General features: G+C 47.1%; 1 protein-coding gene across 1 annotated transcript in view; it reads right to left on the bottom strand.

The window, feature by feature from the left end:
• LOC147718003 (uncharacterized) overlaps positions 1–14,984 on the bottom strand; it is a 124,594-nt gene that overhangs the window by 79,284 nt on the left and 30,326 nt on the right. The window lies entirely within an intron of this gene.

The following is a 14,984-nucleotide window of genomic DNA, read 5'->3' as shown; positions in this document are numbered from 1 at the left end:
AACCAGATCACGCTGAAGTTGCATGACTCGACAAAGGCTGCCTCCCCTGCCCGAGGCCAGCCCACCTGAACTGGTTTTCCTGTCCATTGTACCTGATCATGATTAGGCGGCCGAAGCCGGTAGCCTTGCCCATTTACAACCTACAAACATCTCTTATCCCGCTTTTCTATCTTCTGCACCTGGCTCTGCTCCTTTCCTTCTGGGCCTTTATTAGGGGGAGGTAACGAACTTTACGATGAGGCGGTCCGGGTCCTGAATGCAATATTGACAGGGGATTGTGATGAACTAGTGGGAACCTCTCTTCGTGATGTTTGGTATCAGATATTATCGACAGTTCCTGTGTAACGCCAAATATTTATTGTTTAGAGACACAAAGGTTTGGGAGTGTACCGACATGTGAAATATTTGCCTAGAGCATAAATTTTGGTATATAAGGAGCAACCCTCAATGTACAAATCGAACAGGCTCCTGGGTACTGACCGTGTGTAGTATCTATGACTTCTGTGTCCCTGCAGTAATAAACCTTTGGTCTTTGACGCCACCATCGAGAAGCCCGTGTTTCTGTTCATTTGCGCACCAAGGCAGGTGGAACTCCGGGGTCTTTGGGTGTTGTACCCTGACACCTCTGGACGGAACCAAAAAGTCCAGAACTCCAATTGGCGCCCAACGTGGGGCGACGTCATTCGGTACCGGTCCAAAAGCCCGAAGAGTTCGAGAAGCTTCGTGTGAAGATTCCTGAGGGAGGCGCCCCACTTCATCGATCCCGGCATATCGCAAAAGTGGCCCTGAAGTTCTCTTCCACGAGGGTTCCCGTTCAGGACGGCTGCAGTGGGCCGTTGCCTTGACCGTCGCCCTGTCTTGGACCCGAAGTGGTGCAGTCTTAGTACAGCGAAACGTGACGGGTCTCTCCTTGGTGACGTCTTCAGTGCCTCAGTTAAGTATTTAGTGATAGCTAGCTGGTTACTTTGTGAGGATTGTTAAATCCTTGATCGGTTCTTGGTTTGGTTTAGTTTTGTAAGATTATCACTAGTTGTTCTGGTTACGATAATCTATTTGGTTCAGTTTGGGTATCGATACATTAGTTTGGTTTTGGTAGGCCTAAGTTCTTGGTTCGAGTGCACATATTTTGTTCCGTGTTTTGTTTGTTTTGTGTTCCAGACTGAAAATGGTAAGTCGGAAAATGTTGTCTTGTTTTAGTTGCAACAGTGACTCACAATTAGAGGATTCTTGTCTGGTTCCTCCGATTGGGACTCCCCTTTATGATTTATACTGTAAGTATGGTGTGGGTCCTATAACTTATAATGAAATATGGGTCCGTTATTGTAAGAAGGATGGTGTCCTTAGTTGGCCACTACATGGTAGTTTTGAACCTGAGATCCTTGATAATTTAGAAGCGAAATTGTTTAGGAAGAAAGCCCGGCCGGCAATGTTTGATTCTTTCCGTTATTGGCGAAAAGAATCCAAACAGAGAGAAATAAAAAGGTTGAAGAAAGAACAAAAAGAGCAAGAGGAGTTAACTCTAGAGCAAGCAACTAAACAACTGCAAAATAATGAGTGCGAAAAGGCTATAGATGTAGCAATTAGAGAGCATAACTTAGCGATTGACAAGTGCTATCCTGCCTTGCCATCGAAGATGGCTAAGATACTGGAGGATACCGAAAACGATCCTCTGCTATCTTATCTGTTACGTTCACCTCCACCGTACGCACAAGGTGCTGCGACTCAACTTGTACCGAATGTTCAATTGCCGGTTGCTGGACAACCTGGTGTTCTTGTTCCTCAGAATCAAGTTCCTATACCTCCTGTGGTGAATGTAAATGTTCCTACAGCTCCTCCTCTTCCCGCACTGCCCGCTCCTATACCTACCACTGTACCTACTGATCCTCAAACTATTTTTTCCGATACTCCTACTGTTTCGTCATCTATTCCTACCTCTACTGCATTCTCTATGTCTGCGAGTGTACTAACTCCACTTTCTGTTCGTCGAAGAATCACTGATTCCGTTACTAATATGCTGTCTCCTATATATAAAACCTTGATTAAGACTCCTACTCCTGACTCTGTTCAGAGACGGAGTCAGCTTCCAAGTACTGAAGAACGGGGAGTTTTAGACTCCACGGCTCTCAGATGGATTTCGAAGGGTAGAAGATATAGTACGAGAGATGTGTTAGAGACATTTATGCAATGGGGAGAGCCAACGCAACGGTACGTCTTTGACGAGATGTGCTCGTTGTTGCGTGAGGAAATAGAAGAAGACGATGTTGAATCAGACTTGGAGGATTTAATTAAAGTGCAGAAGGAGTTTGCTGCAGGAATGATAGTGGGTGATAATATAAAAGAAGCGATGGAACTTATTTTAAGTTTTAGGAATGATCCATCTCTTCGTTCACCGAGAGATTTAGAGAAAGGTAAAATGAAGCTAAGTCGCCAATATCCTATGAGGGAGGTTCCTCCAATTTGGCGCGAAGCTGTGCAAGCTGATGCGGTTGCTGGTATTGTGGCCACTCCAGCACAGTTCCAACGAGTGTGGATACACATTCCATGGAAGCGAGCAGAAGTACTAGCAGTGAAACAGGCCTTACCAGATCCACGTAAGAATCCAGCCGGATATTACAAGGAATTGACACAGACAGTTGAGGCTTGTATAATGAACTTAGCCGACATTGATATGTTGTTTGGTAATGTAGTTCCACAACCAGTATGGGCTAAAATTCGTAGAGAGGATCATCAAGCAGCCTTAGGTGGTGATTGGGCAGCTATCACTGCAGCGGATGGTCAGCAAACGGGTGGTGCAAAACCCGAACCCCTAATTGCTAATCTTCCAGGTAGAATAATTGATTTAATGAAGACTTTGATGCCTGCATTGCGTGTTAATTGGGATAAATTATCCGCATGCAAGCAGAAGAAAGACGAAAGTGTCTCCGACTTCTTCACGAGGTTCGAGGAGACTTTTGTAGACCATAGTGGTCAGGATATGAGCACTGAAGGAGGACAGAGATTGTTTGTCGATAAATTTGTGCATAATTTGTTACCTGAATTATGCAATAAATTAAAGGATTCAGAAAGTGCGTGGGCTGTATCTACGACAGCGCAAATACTTGCGACTGCGCAGTACTACGAAAATAGGGATAAAGAGGAAAAGGAAAAATCAGAGAAGAAAACGAAAGATTTAAAAACTAAAGTTCTTTTGCAGCAGGCGTATCCGCCTCGCGCGAACCAGACTAATACGCAGCAGAACTCATACCAAAGGACAGATTATAGTACATCAAGACCTCAATATCAATGGAATCAGTGTGCGTACTGTAAGAAAGAGGGTCACTATAAAAATGATTGTCCGATCTTGGCGCAAAATAATGCGGCAGCAGCTCAGAGAGGTCGTGGTGGTTATGCACAAAATTCTAGAGGACGAGGACGAGGTGCTATGCCTCCGCAAACGAATGATCGTCCTTCTAATCACTTTGATCAACGAAATGTACAGTCAGCTCAACAGAATAGATCTCAGCAATATCTTGTTGAGGATTATTGTGAAGTTGAAGAAGGATTTCAACAAAATGGGTACTAGGACAGCCATGGACAGAGAGAGGGAGTAGTATCAGTTCCAGTGGATCAGAGTGGGCCTTATGTCGCAGTAGCAACATCAGGTGTAGTCGAACCGTTTCTGTTGGATACTGGTGCCGCGAAAAGTTCTATAATTCATGCGAAACTCCCTGGCGCACCTTTGTCTGGCTCAACAAATGTTTCCGTAGGTTTTTCAGGCGCCCCTGTGTACAACCCGATATCTGGTCCTTTGTCTATTTCTGTTGGACCGTGCCAATTGAAAGCACCCTTGATTTTGACGACAGGTTGTAATGAAAATCTGCTTGGTTTAGATTTGTTAAAGCGACTATATGCGACATTGTACTGTTCTCCGGAAGGAGTACAGCTTACACTGGGAAAAAACATCACCTCTCCGATGTACTTGTCAATGGACGCACTCCCGCCAGAGCTACGTTCACTCCCAGATTCTCTTTGGGCGACTGGTCCCAATGATGTAGGCCTTTTGGAAATTCCACCATATGTAGTAACTTTGAAAACAAATGTAAAATTTCCAAGAATTCCCCAATATAAAATATCGAGTGAAGGAGAACGTGCACTTTTACTGATTGTGCAAGATTTGATTAAGAAAGGTGTGGTTGAAGAAACGCGAGGAAATATTTGTAATAGTCCTGTATTGCCGATCTTGAAACGAACTGATCCTACAAAGCCTCCAGTTTATAGGTTTGTCATAGACCTTAGAGAAGTTAATAAGATTGTAATTCCGCAGTTTCCTGTAGTGCCAGACATTACTGCCTTGTTAACATTGATTCCCGCTACAGCCAATTGGTTCTCAGTCATCGACTTGAAGAATGCCTTTTTCAGCATTCCAATAGCCGAGGAAAGCAGAGATATTTTTGGCTTCTGTCTAGGAGGTCGCAGTTTCAGATTTAAACGCGCTCCACAAGGCTATTGTGAAAGTCCATCCATTTACAGTCAAGCTTTAAAAAGTCAGTTGGATTCTTTTGTCCTTCCTCCAGGTTCTGCCCTAGTACAGTACGTAGACGATCTTTTGGTGGCTGCCGATGACAAGGAAACTTGCAAAGCGGCTACAATTTCACTATTGCATCATTTGTCTAATTTGAATCATAAGGTGTCACCTTCCAAAATGCAATATTGTTGCCAAGAAGTAACCTACCTAGGTCACCTCTTATCAAAGGAGGGAAGGAAGTTGACCCCAGAAAGAGTAAAAGCAATTACGCAAATGAGTGTTCCACGCACACAGAGGGAAGTACGTGCCTTTCTAGGTATTACCTCTTACTGTAGGCAATGGATCCCAAATTTTTCACTTTTAGCAAAACCGTTGGTAGCTTTGACTGGGAAAAATGTTCCGAGTCCGGTGCCATGGTCTGATGAATGTCGAGAGAGTTTTACTGAATTACGAAAAGCATTGTGTTCAGCTCCTGTATTGGGCACACCTGATTACAGTAAGCCATTCACGCTCTACGTTCACGAAAGAGAAGGTTGCGCGTTGAGTGTCCTGACACAGAAGTTTGGTGATAAACAACGCCCTTGTGCGTATTTCTCATCAACATTAGATCCGGTAGCTAGAGCATTGCCTAGTTGTTTGAGGGCTACAGCGGCAGCTGCGGCTTCCATTCGACAATCTGCTGGTTTGGTGATGAACAATATGCTAGTGGTCATGGTTCCTCATGCAGTGGATACACTCATGAACCGAACGAAGACACAACACCTTACTAGTGCGAGATTATCTGGTTACGAGCTGACGTTATTAGCGAGTCATATTCAGATCAAAAGATGCAATGTATTGAATCCAGCAACACTGTTGCCGACTGATCTAGAGTCGAGTGATTCCGAGCCACATGACTGTTATTTTAAAACGGAAGAAGAGACAAAAGGACGAATTGACCTTAAAGATACTCCCCTATCCGATCCGGATGGTACGCTGTATGTGGACGGGTCATGTTTCAAATTGGAGAATGGTGATGTGACTGCTGCTTACGCGGTGACGACTTTGAAGACGATTGTGGAAACTGCAAGAGTGAGTCAGAATTCTGCCCAAGCTGCAGAATTAATAGCTCTTACGAGAGCGTGTGTTTTAGCTGAGGGAAAGAGAGTGAATGTGTTTACAGATAGTCAGTACGCATTTGGCGTAGCCCATAGTTTTGGCCGGTTGTGGAGAGAAAGAGGTTTCATTACGTCCCATGGGACTAAGATTCAACATGGTCAGCTAGTTAACGACTTGTTAGAATCTTTAACCTTGCCGACTGAAGTTGCGATTGTGAAGTGCAGTGCTCATAAAGCAATCACGGATGATGTTGGTCGGGGAAATGCCTTTGCTGATGAAACAGCTAAACAGACAGCTAGAGACATGATGAGTAGAATGTATGTTGCTACGTCTGCAAGATGGATTGCTGAGTCCGGGATGTGTGAAGACACTATGGAAAGTGTGAAAGAAATTCAGAGAGAAGCGACTGAGGAAGAGAAACGTGTATGGAGAGAAAGTACGGGCAAGTTGGACTCGAATGGATGTTGGATTGATTTGACAGAACAGCAGCGTTGGATGTTGCCTGATGCATATGTGCTTGCAGTAGTAACGATGGCGCATGGAGTGGCGCATATAAGTTCTAAAGGGATATGTAAGATGTTAGCTCCGGTTTGGAAGAATGAGGGAATCAGTAAGTGTGCAGAGAGAGTGGTGAAAAACTGTATGGTGTGCTTGATGCATAATCCTGGCAAGGGAACTCCAACTCCAGCTGGTCATTTCGCTCCTCCTTCCTGTCCATTTGAAGTGATTCAGTTAGACTTCATTCACATGGAACGCTGCAACAATTTAAAATACGTCTTAGTGGTGGTTTGTGCTTTTTCCAGGTGGATAGAAGCATACCCATTGAAGGACAACACTGCTCTATCCACTGCCAAAATTCTTCTCAAAGAATATTTCCCTAGGTTTGGAATGCCACGGATTGTATGGTCAGATAACGGAAGTGAGTTTATAGGGAAAGTTATGCAGAGTGTGTGTGCTGGTCTAGGATTGAAACAAAAATTTCATAGTGCGAACCATCCCCAGTCAGCTGGTCTAGTGGAGGGTTACAATGGCACCCTCAAGCTTAAAATAGCCAAAATACAAGCATCCACAGGTTTGGCTTGGCCAGACGCACTTCCTTTGGCCTTGTTATCAACGAGAGCAACGGTGCATTCTAGAATAGGGCTTTCTCCATATGAGATTGTATTTGGCCGCCCGGCAAATATCTGGGGTGTGCCGAGGCCTAAACACTTTTGCTCCATTGAATATCCTATGTTGATAGACTACCTTTACGACTTGACTGCTAAATTAAGTCTTATTCATCAACAGGTTTTTGATGCTTTGCCAAAGCCTCCGGAGAGTCCAGGGCATCAACTGAAACCGGGTGACTTCATAGTGGTCCGGAACTTCGCGAGGACAAAGAATCTTCAGCCTCGCTACATCGGCCCCTTCCAGATCCTGCTAGCAACGAGGACAGCTGTACGTGTTGCTGGCCGGAAGAACTGGATCCACGCTTCCCACGTAAAGCGTGTTCCACTACCGCTGCCTTACGACGACTGGGTGAAGAAGGGAATTGGTGCCTCCGAATCTGAATTAACTCCAAAATTTGTCCCTTTCAGCGATGCCAATTTGATTTCTGACACTTTGAAACTTGACTCTCCTCCTGAAAAGACTACTTTGAACATTGAACATTTGTCTCCAGCATCAAAAGAAACTTTGCCATCTGCGAGCGTAAACTCTGCAACAGCTGCTAGTGATACACTATTTTCCGATCCAACAGTACCAGCAAAGAAAAGATACAATCTTAGAAGCTATAAAACGAACTAATAAAGCAGGCAACTGCATATTGTGCTTTGGATACACATATACATTGAACTTTTTGCTTTTCAGCCAGGAAGTTTGCTATTGTTTATTGTTTTTTAAATTGCCTTGCCGTCTGGGTAGCCGTAGGGTCGTGGCTGTGTGCCTAGTTTGAATTTGCAGGGGTCTGACACAAGGTCGATCTTTCTGTTAGTTTTGGGAACTCCCAGGGCTGACAGAGGCATTTTCATCTACGTACACATCATCAGTGGTCGCGAGCGGATTGTAGAAGATGGAACTTCCTGCGCTGCAACGAAAGAATGTGATTTACGTTCGCAGAAACAGACTAAATAGAATTCTTCACAGCAAATGTTTCTTGATACAGTGTGCCATTACATTTTTGATTGTTTTAGCAACATTGGTGGGTGGAATTGTCTTTAGCATAAACTTGATTTTTGTGCCAGTTTCTACAGTGCCTCCCCTTGATCCAGCCATTTCTACTGTTTCTTCTATACACTCTTTTCACTCATTTCCAGAACATGAGCAAGCTCGACGCTCAGAATTCATTAACAACACTTTTGTACAGCTCTTACACCAACACCAACTGGTAGTTAACACTACAGACTGCTGGGTGTGTGGCTTAATACCTCACACCATGGATAAAGGTATTCCCTATCTGGTTTTACCTTTTAGCTACAATGGATCATTTCAGGCCCTTCAAACCATTTTTGCTTATGCCCTTGAAACCTATCCTCCACGTCCACCACGCTCCACTAAATATAACTCTGCCAACAAAGCTTTAGTCCAGGGAATTATTGACATGATCAAGGACGTCAATAATACTCCATCATACCCTAGAGACGAATTACGAGTATATTTAAGTTGGAATACTTCAGAGTATCGCCTTAGTTTAGGAGAAAGCAAGCGTAAAAGCTCAACTCCAATCTGGGTCGTACCTCACCGAGGTCAGGTCTGTTTGCAAGGTAACGGGAGAAATCCGAGAGCTCAGCTAGGGAGGAGTGAGTGCGTAGAGACTTATGTGTTTCCGGCTAACTCTTCCCCTGCCTTCCTCACTGCTAGGGGTACCTACTTCATTTGTCGAGACAGAGCTTATACATGGTTGCCTGCCGACTTCTCAGGATCATGTTATATTGCTCGATTGTTGCCTCCAACATACACTGCTTCGCCGGATTATTACAGAACAAGAGTAGCTAGAGGTGTTTTCAGCAAGGAAGATACCGCTGGTCAGGAAGCTGGAGACTTCTTCAAAGGCTTCCTTCCGTTCTGGGGGCCTATGGCCAATAGTAGAAACATACGTCAGCTAACACGGGTAGTTGAATCTACTATTACCGAAACTACTGGTGCCCTTAGCAATCTGACAGCTGAGCTTCAGGCGGATAGACTCATGACATTGCAGAACCGTATGGTTCTAGATGTTATCCTTGCAGACCGAGGTGGGGTATGCAGAATGATCCAATCGAGCTGCTGTGTCTACATTCCTAATAATGCTCCAACAGTTTACGAGGCGATCTCTAAGTTGCACAAAATTTCCGATTCCATACATGTAGATGAAGGAAACTGGTCCTTTATGGAGTGGGTTTGGACTCTGATCTCAGCGTGGGGATGGAAAGTTCTAATGGTCATTGGTATCATCTTAGTATTCCTATTCTCATGTTGTCTGATTATCCAGTGTGGTCCTGCTCTGTGTAGTCTTTGTGCTGCAACCTGTTTTAGGAAACCACCTGCGTTTGGAGAAAAGACTCGAGAAAGGATGATGATACAACAGCATGTCACTGACCTGATGAGCATAGAACTAGATTCTGACATAGACTGAGTAATTGCCTATGTAAGGGCAAAAGGAGGGTCTGAGGTTCCGTGACGGTTCCGTGACGACTTGAACCCGTGTTTTCAAGTTTGCCGGAAATACATAAAATTAGTATCAGCGTACCGCAAATGATCCATTTAGTATATCCTAGTGTTTTCGCTACGCTACGAGCAAGAGCACTCCTTCCATTGACATATTTCTGATATACCCACGGCATCCATCTTAGATCGTGGCCGCCATATTGTGGTTCCTTGCCCTCACATATGCAATAGCCTCTGATCATTTCATTTACTCCACTTTGATTAAGGACACGTAGCCTTAGCCGGAGATTCACCTCTTACAGGACACGTGCACCTTAAACCAGATCACGCTGAAGTTGCATGACTCGACAAAGGCTGCCTCCCCTGCCCGAGGCCAGCCCACCTGAACTGGTTTTCCTGTCCATTGTACCTGATCATGATTAGGCGGCCGAAGCCGGTAGCCTTGCCCATTTACAACCTACAAACATCTCTTATCCCGCTTTTCTATCTTCTGCACCTGGCTCTGCTCCTTTCCTTCTGGGCCTTTATTAGGGGGAGGTAACGAACTTTACGATGAGGCGGTCCGGGTCCTGAATGCAATATTGACAGGGGATTGTGATGAACTAGTGGGAACCTCTCTTCGTGATGTTTGGTATCAGATATTATCGACAGTTCCTGTGTAACGCCAAATATTTATTGTTTAGAGACACAAAGGTTTGGGAGTGTACCGACATGTGAAATATTTGCCTAGAGCATAAATTTTGGTATATAAGGAGCAACCCTCAATGTACAAATCGAACAGGCTCCTGGGTACTGACCGTGTGTAGTATCTATGACTTCTGTGTCCCTGCAGTAATAAACCTTTGGTCTTTGACGCCACCATCGAGAAGCCCGTGTTTCTGTTCATTTGCGCACCAAGGCAGGTGGAACTCCGGGGTCTTTGGGTGTTGTACCCTGACACCTCTGGACGGAACCAAAAAGTCCAGAACTCCAGGAGAGTGAGGGAAGAAGAGTGAGGGAAGGAGAGAGCGAGGGAAGGAGAGTGAGGGAGGGAGAGTGAGGGAGGGAGAGACCTGTGAAGTGCTCCAGTGAGGCTGTGTTTGTGTGTGTGCCTGCCCAGAAGCTGTCTCAGCCCTGGCAGGGCAAGGTGGAGGGAGGGAGACAGGGAGGGAAAGGGAGGGCGAGAGACAGGGAGGGAAGGAGAGTGAGGGCGAGGAAGAGTGAGGGCAGGAGAGTGAGGGCAGGAGAGTGAGGGCGAGGTAGGGTGAGGAGAGTGAGGGCGAGGGAGAGTGAGGGAGGGAGAGTGAGTGAGGGAGGGAGAGTGAGTGAGGGAAGGAGAGAGTGTCGGAAGGAGAGAGTGAGGGTGAGGAGAGAGTGAGGGTGAGGAGAGAGTGAGGGTGAGGAGAGAGTGAGGGTGAGGAGAGAGTGAGGGAGAGGGAGGAGAGAGAGGGAGAGCGAGGGAAGGAGAGAGCGAGGGAAGGAGAGTGAGGGAGGGAGAGAGAGAGTGAGGGAAGGAGAGAGTGAGGGAAGGAGAGAGTGTGGGAAGGAGAGTGAGGGAGAGTGAGGGAGGGAGAGTGAGGGAGGGAGAGGGAAGGAGAGTGAGGGAAGGAGAGCGAGGGAAGGAGAGAATGAGGGCGAGGGAGAGGGAGGGTGAGGGAGAGCGAGGGAAGGAGAGAGTGAGGGAAGGAGCGAGCGAGGGAGGGAGAGAGCGAGGGAGGGGGAGAGCGAGGGAGGGAGAGAGTGAGGGAAGGAGAGAGTGAGGGAAGGAGAGAGTGAGGGAGAGTGAGGGACGGAAGAGGGAAGGAGGGAGAGGGCAGGAGAGTGAGGGAAGGAGAGTGAGGGAAGGAGAGAGCGAGGGAAGGAGAGTGAGGGAGGGAGAGTGAGGGAGGGAGGGAGAGGGAGAGAAGGAGAGAGTGAGGGAAGGAAAGAGTGAGGGAGAGTGAGGGAAGGAGAGGGAAGGGGGGAGAGGGAAGGAGGGAGAGGGAAGGAGGGAGAGGGAAGGATGGGGAGGGAAGGAGGGGGAGGAAGGAGAGAGCGAGGGAAGGAGAGAGCGAGGGAAGGAGAGAGCGAGGGAAGGAGAGCGAGGGAGGGAGAGTGAGGGAGGGAGAGTGAGGGAGGAGAGAGTGAGGGAAGGAGGGAGTGAGGGCGAGGAGAGGGAGAGGGAGGGCGAGGGAAGGAGAGAGTGAGTGAGGGAAGGAGAGAGTGAGGGAAGAAGAGAGGGAGGGAGAGTGAGGGAGGGAGAGGGAGGGAAGGAGAGTGAGGGAAGGAGAGAGCAAGGGAAGGAGAGTGAGGGAGCGAGAGTGAAGGAGGGAGAGTGTAGGTGGGAGAGTGAGGGAAAGAGAGAGTGAGGGAAGGAGAGAGTGAAGGGAGGAGAGAGTGAGGGAAGGAGAGAGTGAGGAAAGAGAGAGGGAGGGAGAGTGAGGGAGGGAGAGGGAAGGAGGGAAGGAGAGTGAGGGAAGGAGAGTGAAGGAGGGAGAGTGAAGGAGGGGAGTGAGGGGAGGAGAGAGTGAGGGAGAGAGAGGGAAGGAGGGAGAGGGAAGGAGGGAGTGGGAAGGAGAGCGAGGGAAGGAGAGCGAGGGAAGGAGAGCGAGGGAAGGAGAGCGAGGGAAGGAGAGCGAGGGAGGGAGAGTGAGGGAGGGAGAGTGAGGGCAGGGAGAGTGAGGGTAGGAGAGAGTGAGGGAGGAGAGAGTGAGGGAAGGAGAGAGTGAGGGTGAGGAGAGAGTGAGGGCGAGGGGAGAGGGAGGGCGAGGGAAAGGGAGGGTGAGGGAAGGAGAGAGCGAGGGAAGGAGAGCAAGGAAAGGAGAGCGAGGGAAGGAGAGAGTGAGGGAGGGAGGGAGAGGGATGGAGAGATTGAGGGAAGGAGAGAGTGAGGGAAGGAGAGGGTGAGGGAAGGAGAGAGTGAAGGAGAGTGAGGGAAGGAGAGTGAGGGAGGGAGAGGGAAGGAGGGAGAGGGAAGGAGGGAGAGGGAAGGAGATTGAGGGAAGGAGAGTGAGGGAGCCCGCCAAGAGTGAGGGAGCCTGCTAAGAGTAAGGGAGGGAGACAGAGTGAGGGAGGGAGGGAGACAGAGCGAGGGAGAGGGAGACAGAGATGGAGAGGGAGACAGAGATGGAGAGGGAGACATAGAGAGTGAGACATTCAGAGTGTGAGACAGAGGGAGAGAGGGAGTGAGACAGTCAGAATGAGTGAGACAGAAGGAGAGAGGGAGTGAGCGAGACAAAGGGAGAGAGGGGGTGAGACAGAGGGAGAGAGCAAGTGAGACAGAGGGAGAGAGGGAGTGAGACAGTCAGAGTCAGGGAGACAGATGGAGACAGAGAGACAGAGGGAGATAGAGGGGGAGAGAGAGGGAGGGAGAGAGAGTGAGGGAGAGAGAGAACCGCTGCAGGGACCTGTGATCAACCTCATGGTCACAGTTTTTTGTTGTTGCTCTAGCCCCGCCCCTTGCCCCACTGACCCCGCCCCCACCGGTGCGGCCCTCGGACATAAACCACACTGTAAATTTGGCCCCCGAGAGAAAGTTTGTGAGTACCCATGAATTCTAGAGCTTCTTGTGTTCGTTAGAACAATCTATCTGTAGGTGCTGACAATTTCTTAGTTTTAATTTTTAATTGTCCACTATTCGGGGAACGAGTGAAACGGGAGCGTACTGCTCCTTGAAAGGGAGCTTCTTCTTCCCTGTCTGTACTCTCATTCTCTATTTCCTGAGTAGGGGTGTCTTTTCGGTGGAAATCAGAAACCTTGCTTGTAAAGAGTGGAATAAAGAGATCTATTTATTTTATTTTATTGTGACTACCTGCAACCACTGCTTGATCTAGTTGTAATAAATCATCAGGAACTCTTTTTCCTGCGCTAGCTATCATGCTGATAAAACAATTGATCATGAATCGGGAGAGGCATTTTCTATGCGCTATGGGTCTATTTTTAATAGCTTCCTGTAGGGCTTCTAAATTTTCTCCTGTTCGGAGAGTCTTGTAAAGCTTGTTCAGGCAATTTGCGACATTCGGTACCTCTCGTATACCTTCTAGTGATTCTCGTAGGCGAAGGGAGATATCCACTTGTGAACCTTCCCCTGGGGTCGGGTCGTAATCACATTCTAACATGGGTGGATCTCCACTCGAGGTGTCAGAGATGGTTTCAGTCTGGGTGACTATTCTTCTGGCTGTTATTTGATTGGTATAAGCAGGAGGAGGTTCCATTAGGTAGGTGGTAATGAAGTCTTTGGGAGCAGAAGGAGTTTTAGGACATGGGGGTGCTGTGGGAATACTAGTGTTATCATTGGACTCTGTTTTTTTTGAGAGGACGTGATACATTCCCGTCACGGAGGCCGAAGCCTCCCTCTTTATTTGTTCAAAATTAATATCCGCATTCTGTTCTCGTAACTTTCTCATCTTACTTTCTTCTGACATTCTATTTGCTTTCTCTACTTTCCTTTGCTCTTTCTGTTCACTTTGATGTGCTTCCTTTCGCCATAATCCAAAACTCTCTAACATTGAGGGTCTTGCTTTCTTTTCCCAACATTTCTTTTCAACTGCCATGATACAATTCAAATCCCATGTGCCACTCTTTGGCCATCTAACCGCAATTTCTAAATCTTGAGTGTACTCTTTCCACAAATCCAAATACAAAACGGCACCAATGCCGTACTTTGTATACATAAGAAAACCTGGAGTATCCTTTGGGGGGACTGGTACATCTTGTTCCGGTAACCCCCTCCGGGTACCTAGTTTACACAACTTTGAGAACAAAGGCATTGTGACAATAAACAACAAACAACAAAAACTTATACTTAATAACTCGATAGATCTTGAGTATCAGAATACAAACATACCGTTTTCTAGAAACCTAGAACCCGTCTTGACCGTGCTCTGAAAAATCAGAACCTGTCTTGACCGTGCTCTGAAAAATCAGAACCCGTCTTGATACACCCCCAGCAGTACTCACCGAGGTGCAGAGAACTTGAAGATCTTGAAGATCTGGATACTGGACTAGTTGCGCTGCGCTCTTGATCGAGGGACTTGGCGGGATTCTGAAGACCTCGGACTCGGCAATCTTCACAGGTTTCGGGCTCTGGGTCGAGACTTCCACTGTCGTCCTCACCGCCTCGTATGGATGCTCAGACCTCGGTACAGTCTCTCTCGGACACAAAGGAGTTCATGCAGGAACACCCTGCAGCGTGCACTCTTTTGAAGTCCATCGATGTCTTGAAGATACCGGCTTGAGTCCGCATCACCGGCGTGTGGGGAGAAAGGGAACTTCCTGTTCGGGCGCCAATTTGCTGTGGTAAATATTTTAGTAATTTACCTTGATTGGAATTTCTATAATATCAATAAGGTCAAGTATGAAGAGCAGAGTCCGTGGTGGTTCGAATTCAGGGTCTTTATTCAGTAACTCGAGTTAAGGGAGAGCATCGTCACCTGAGGAGGATCGGAAGAATCTACTTTCATCAAAGAAGACATGGTATTTATACACAGAAAAGACGAAGGAGCTTCCCTTGAGCAAAACTCGGATAGCTGTGTTGTAACAATACAGAAGTCAGTAAAACTCGGATAGCCGTGTCGTAATTTTACAGAAATCATAGCAGCGTTACTGTGTCAAAATCATACAGAAGTCATGACAGGAAGAAGCGTGATTGTGTCTTTAATCATGAGGAAGTCACGGCAGAAGCAGAGCATTGAGAAATAACCCTAGGCTGGTTCCTTAGATAAGAGAGAGAGAGAGAGAGAAAGGAGAACTGGTCGTTGACAGGATGTCTGGTGTTGTGACAACTTTGTGTGCGCGTGAT

This window comes from Lissotriton vulgaris, chromosome 5 (genome assembly GCF_964263255.1).
Source record: "Lissotriton vulgaris chromosome 5, aLisVul1.2, whole genome shotgun sequence".
Lineage (NCBI taxonomy): Eukaryota > Metazoa > Chordata > Amphibia > Caudata > Salamandridae > Lissotriton > Lissotriton vulgaris.
This window is presented reverse-complemented; position numbering and strand designations above follow the sequence as displayed.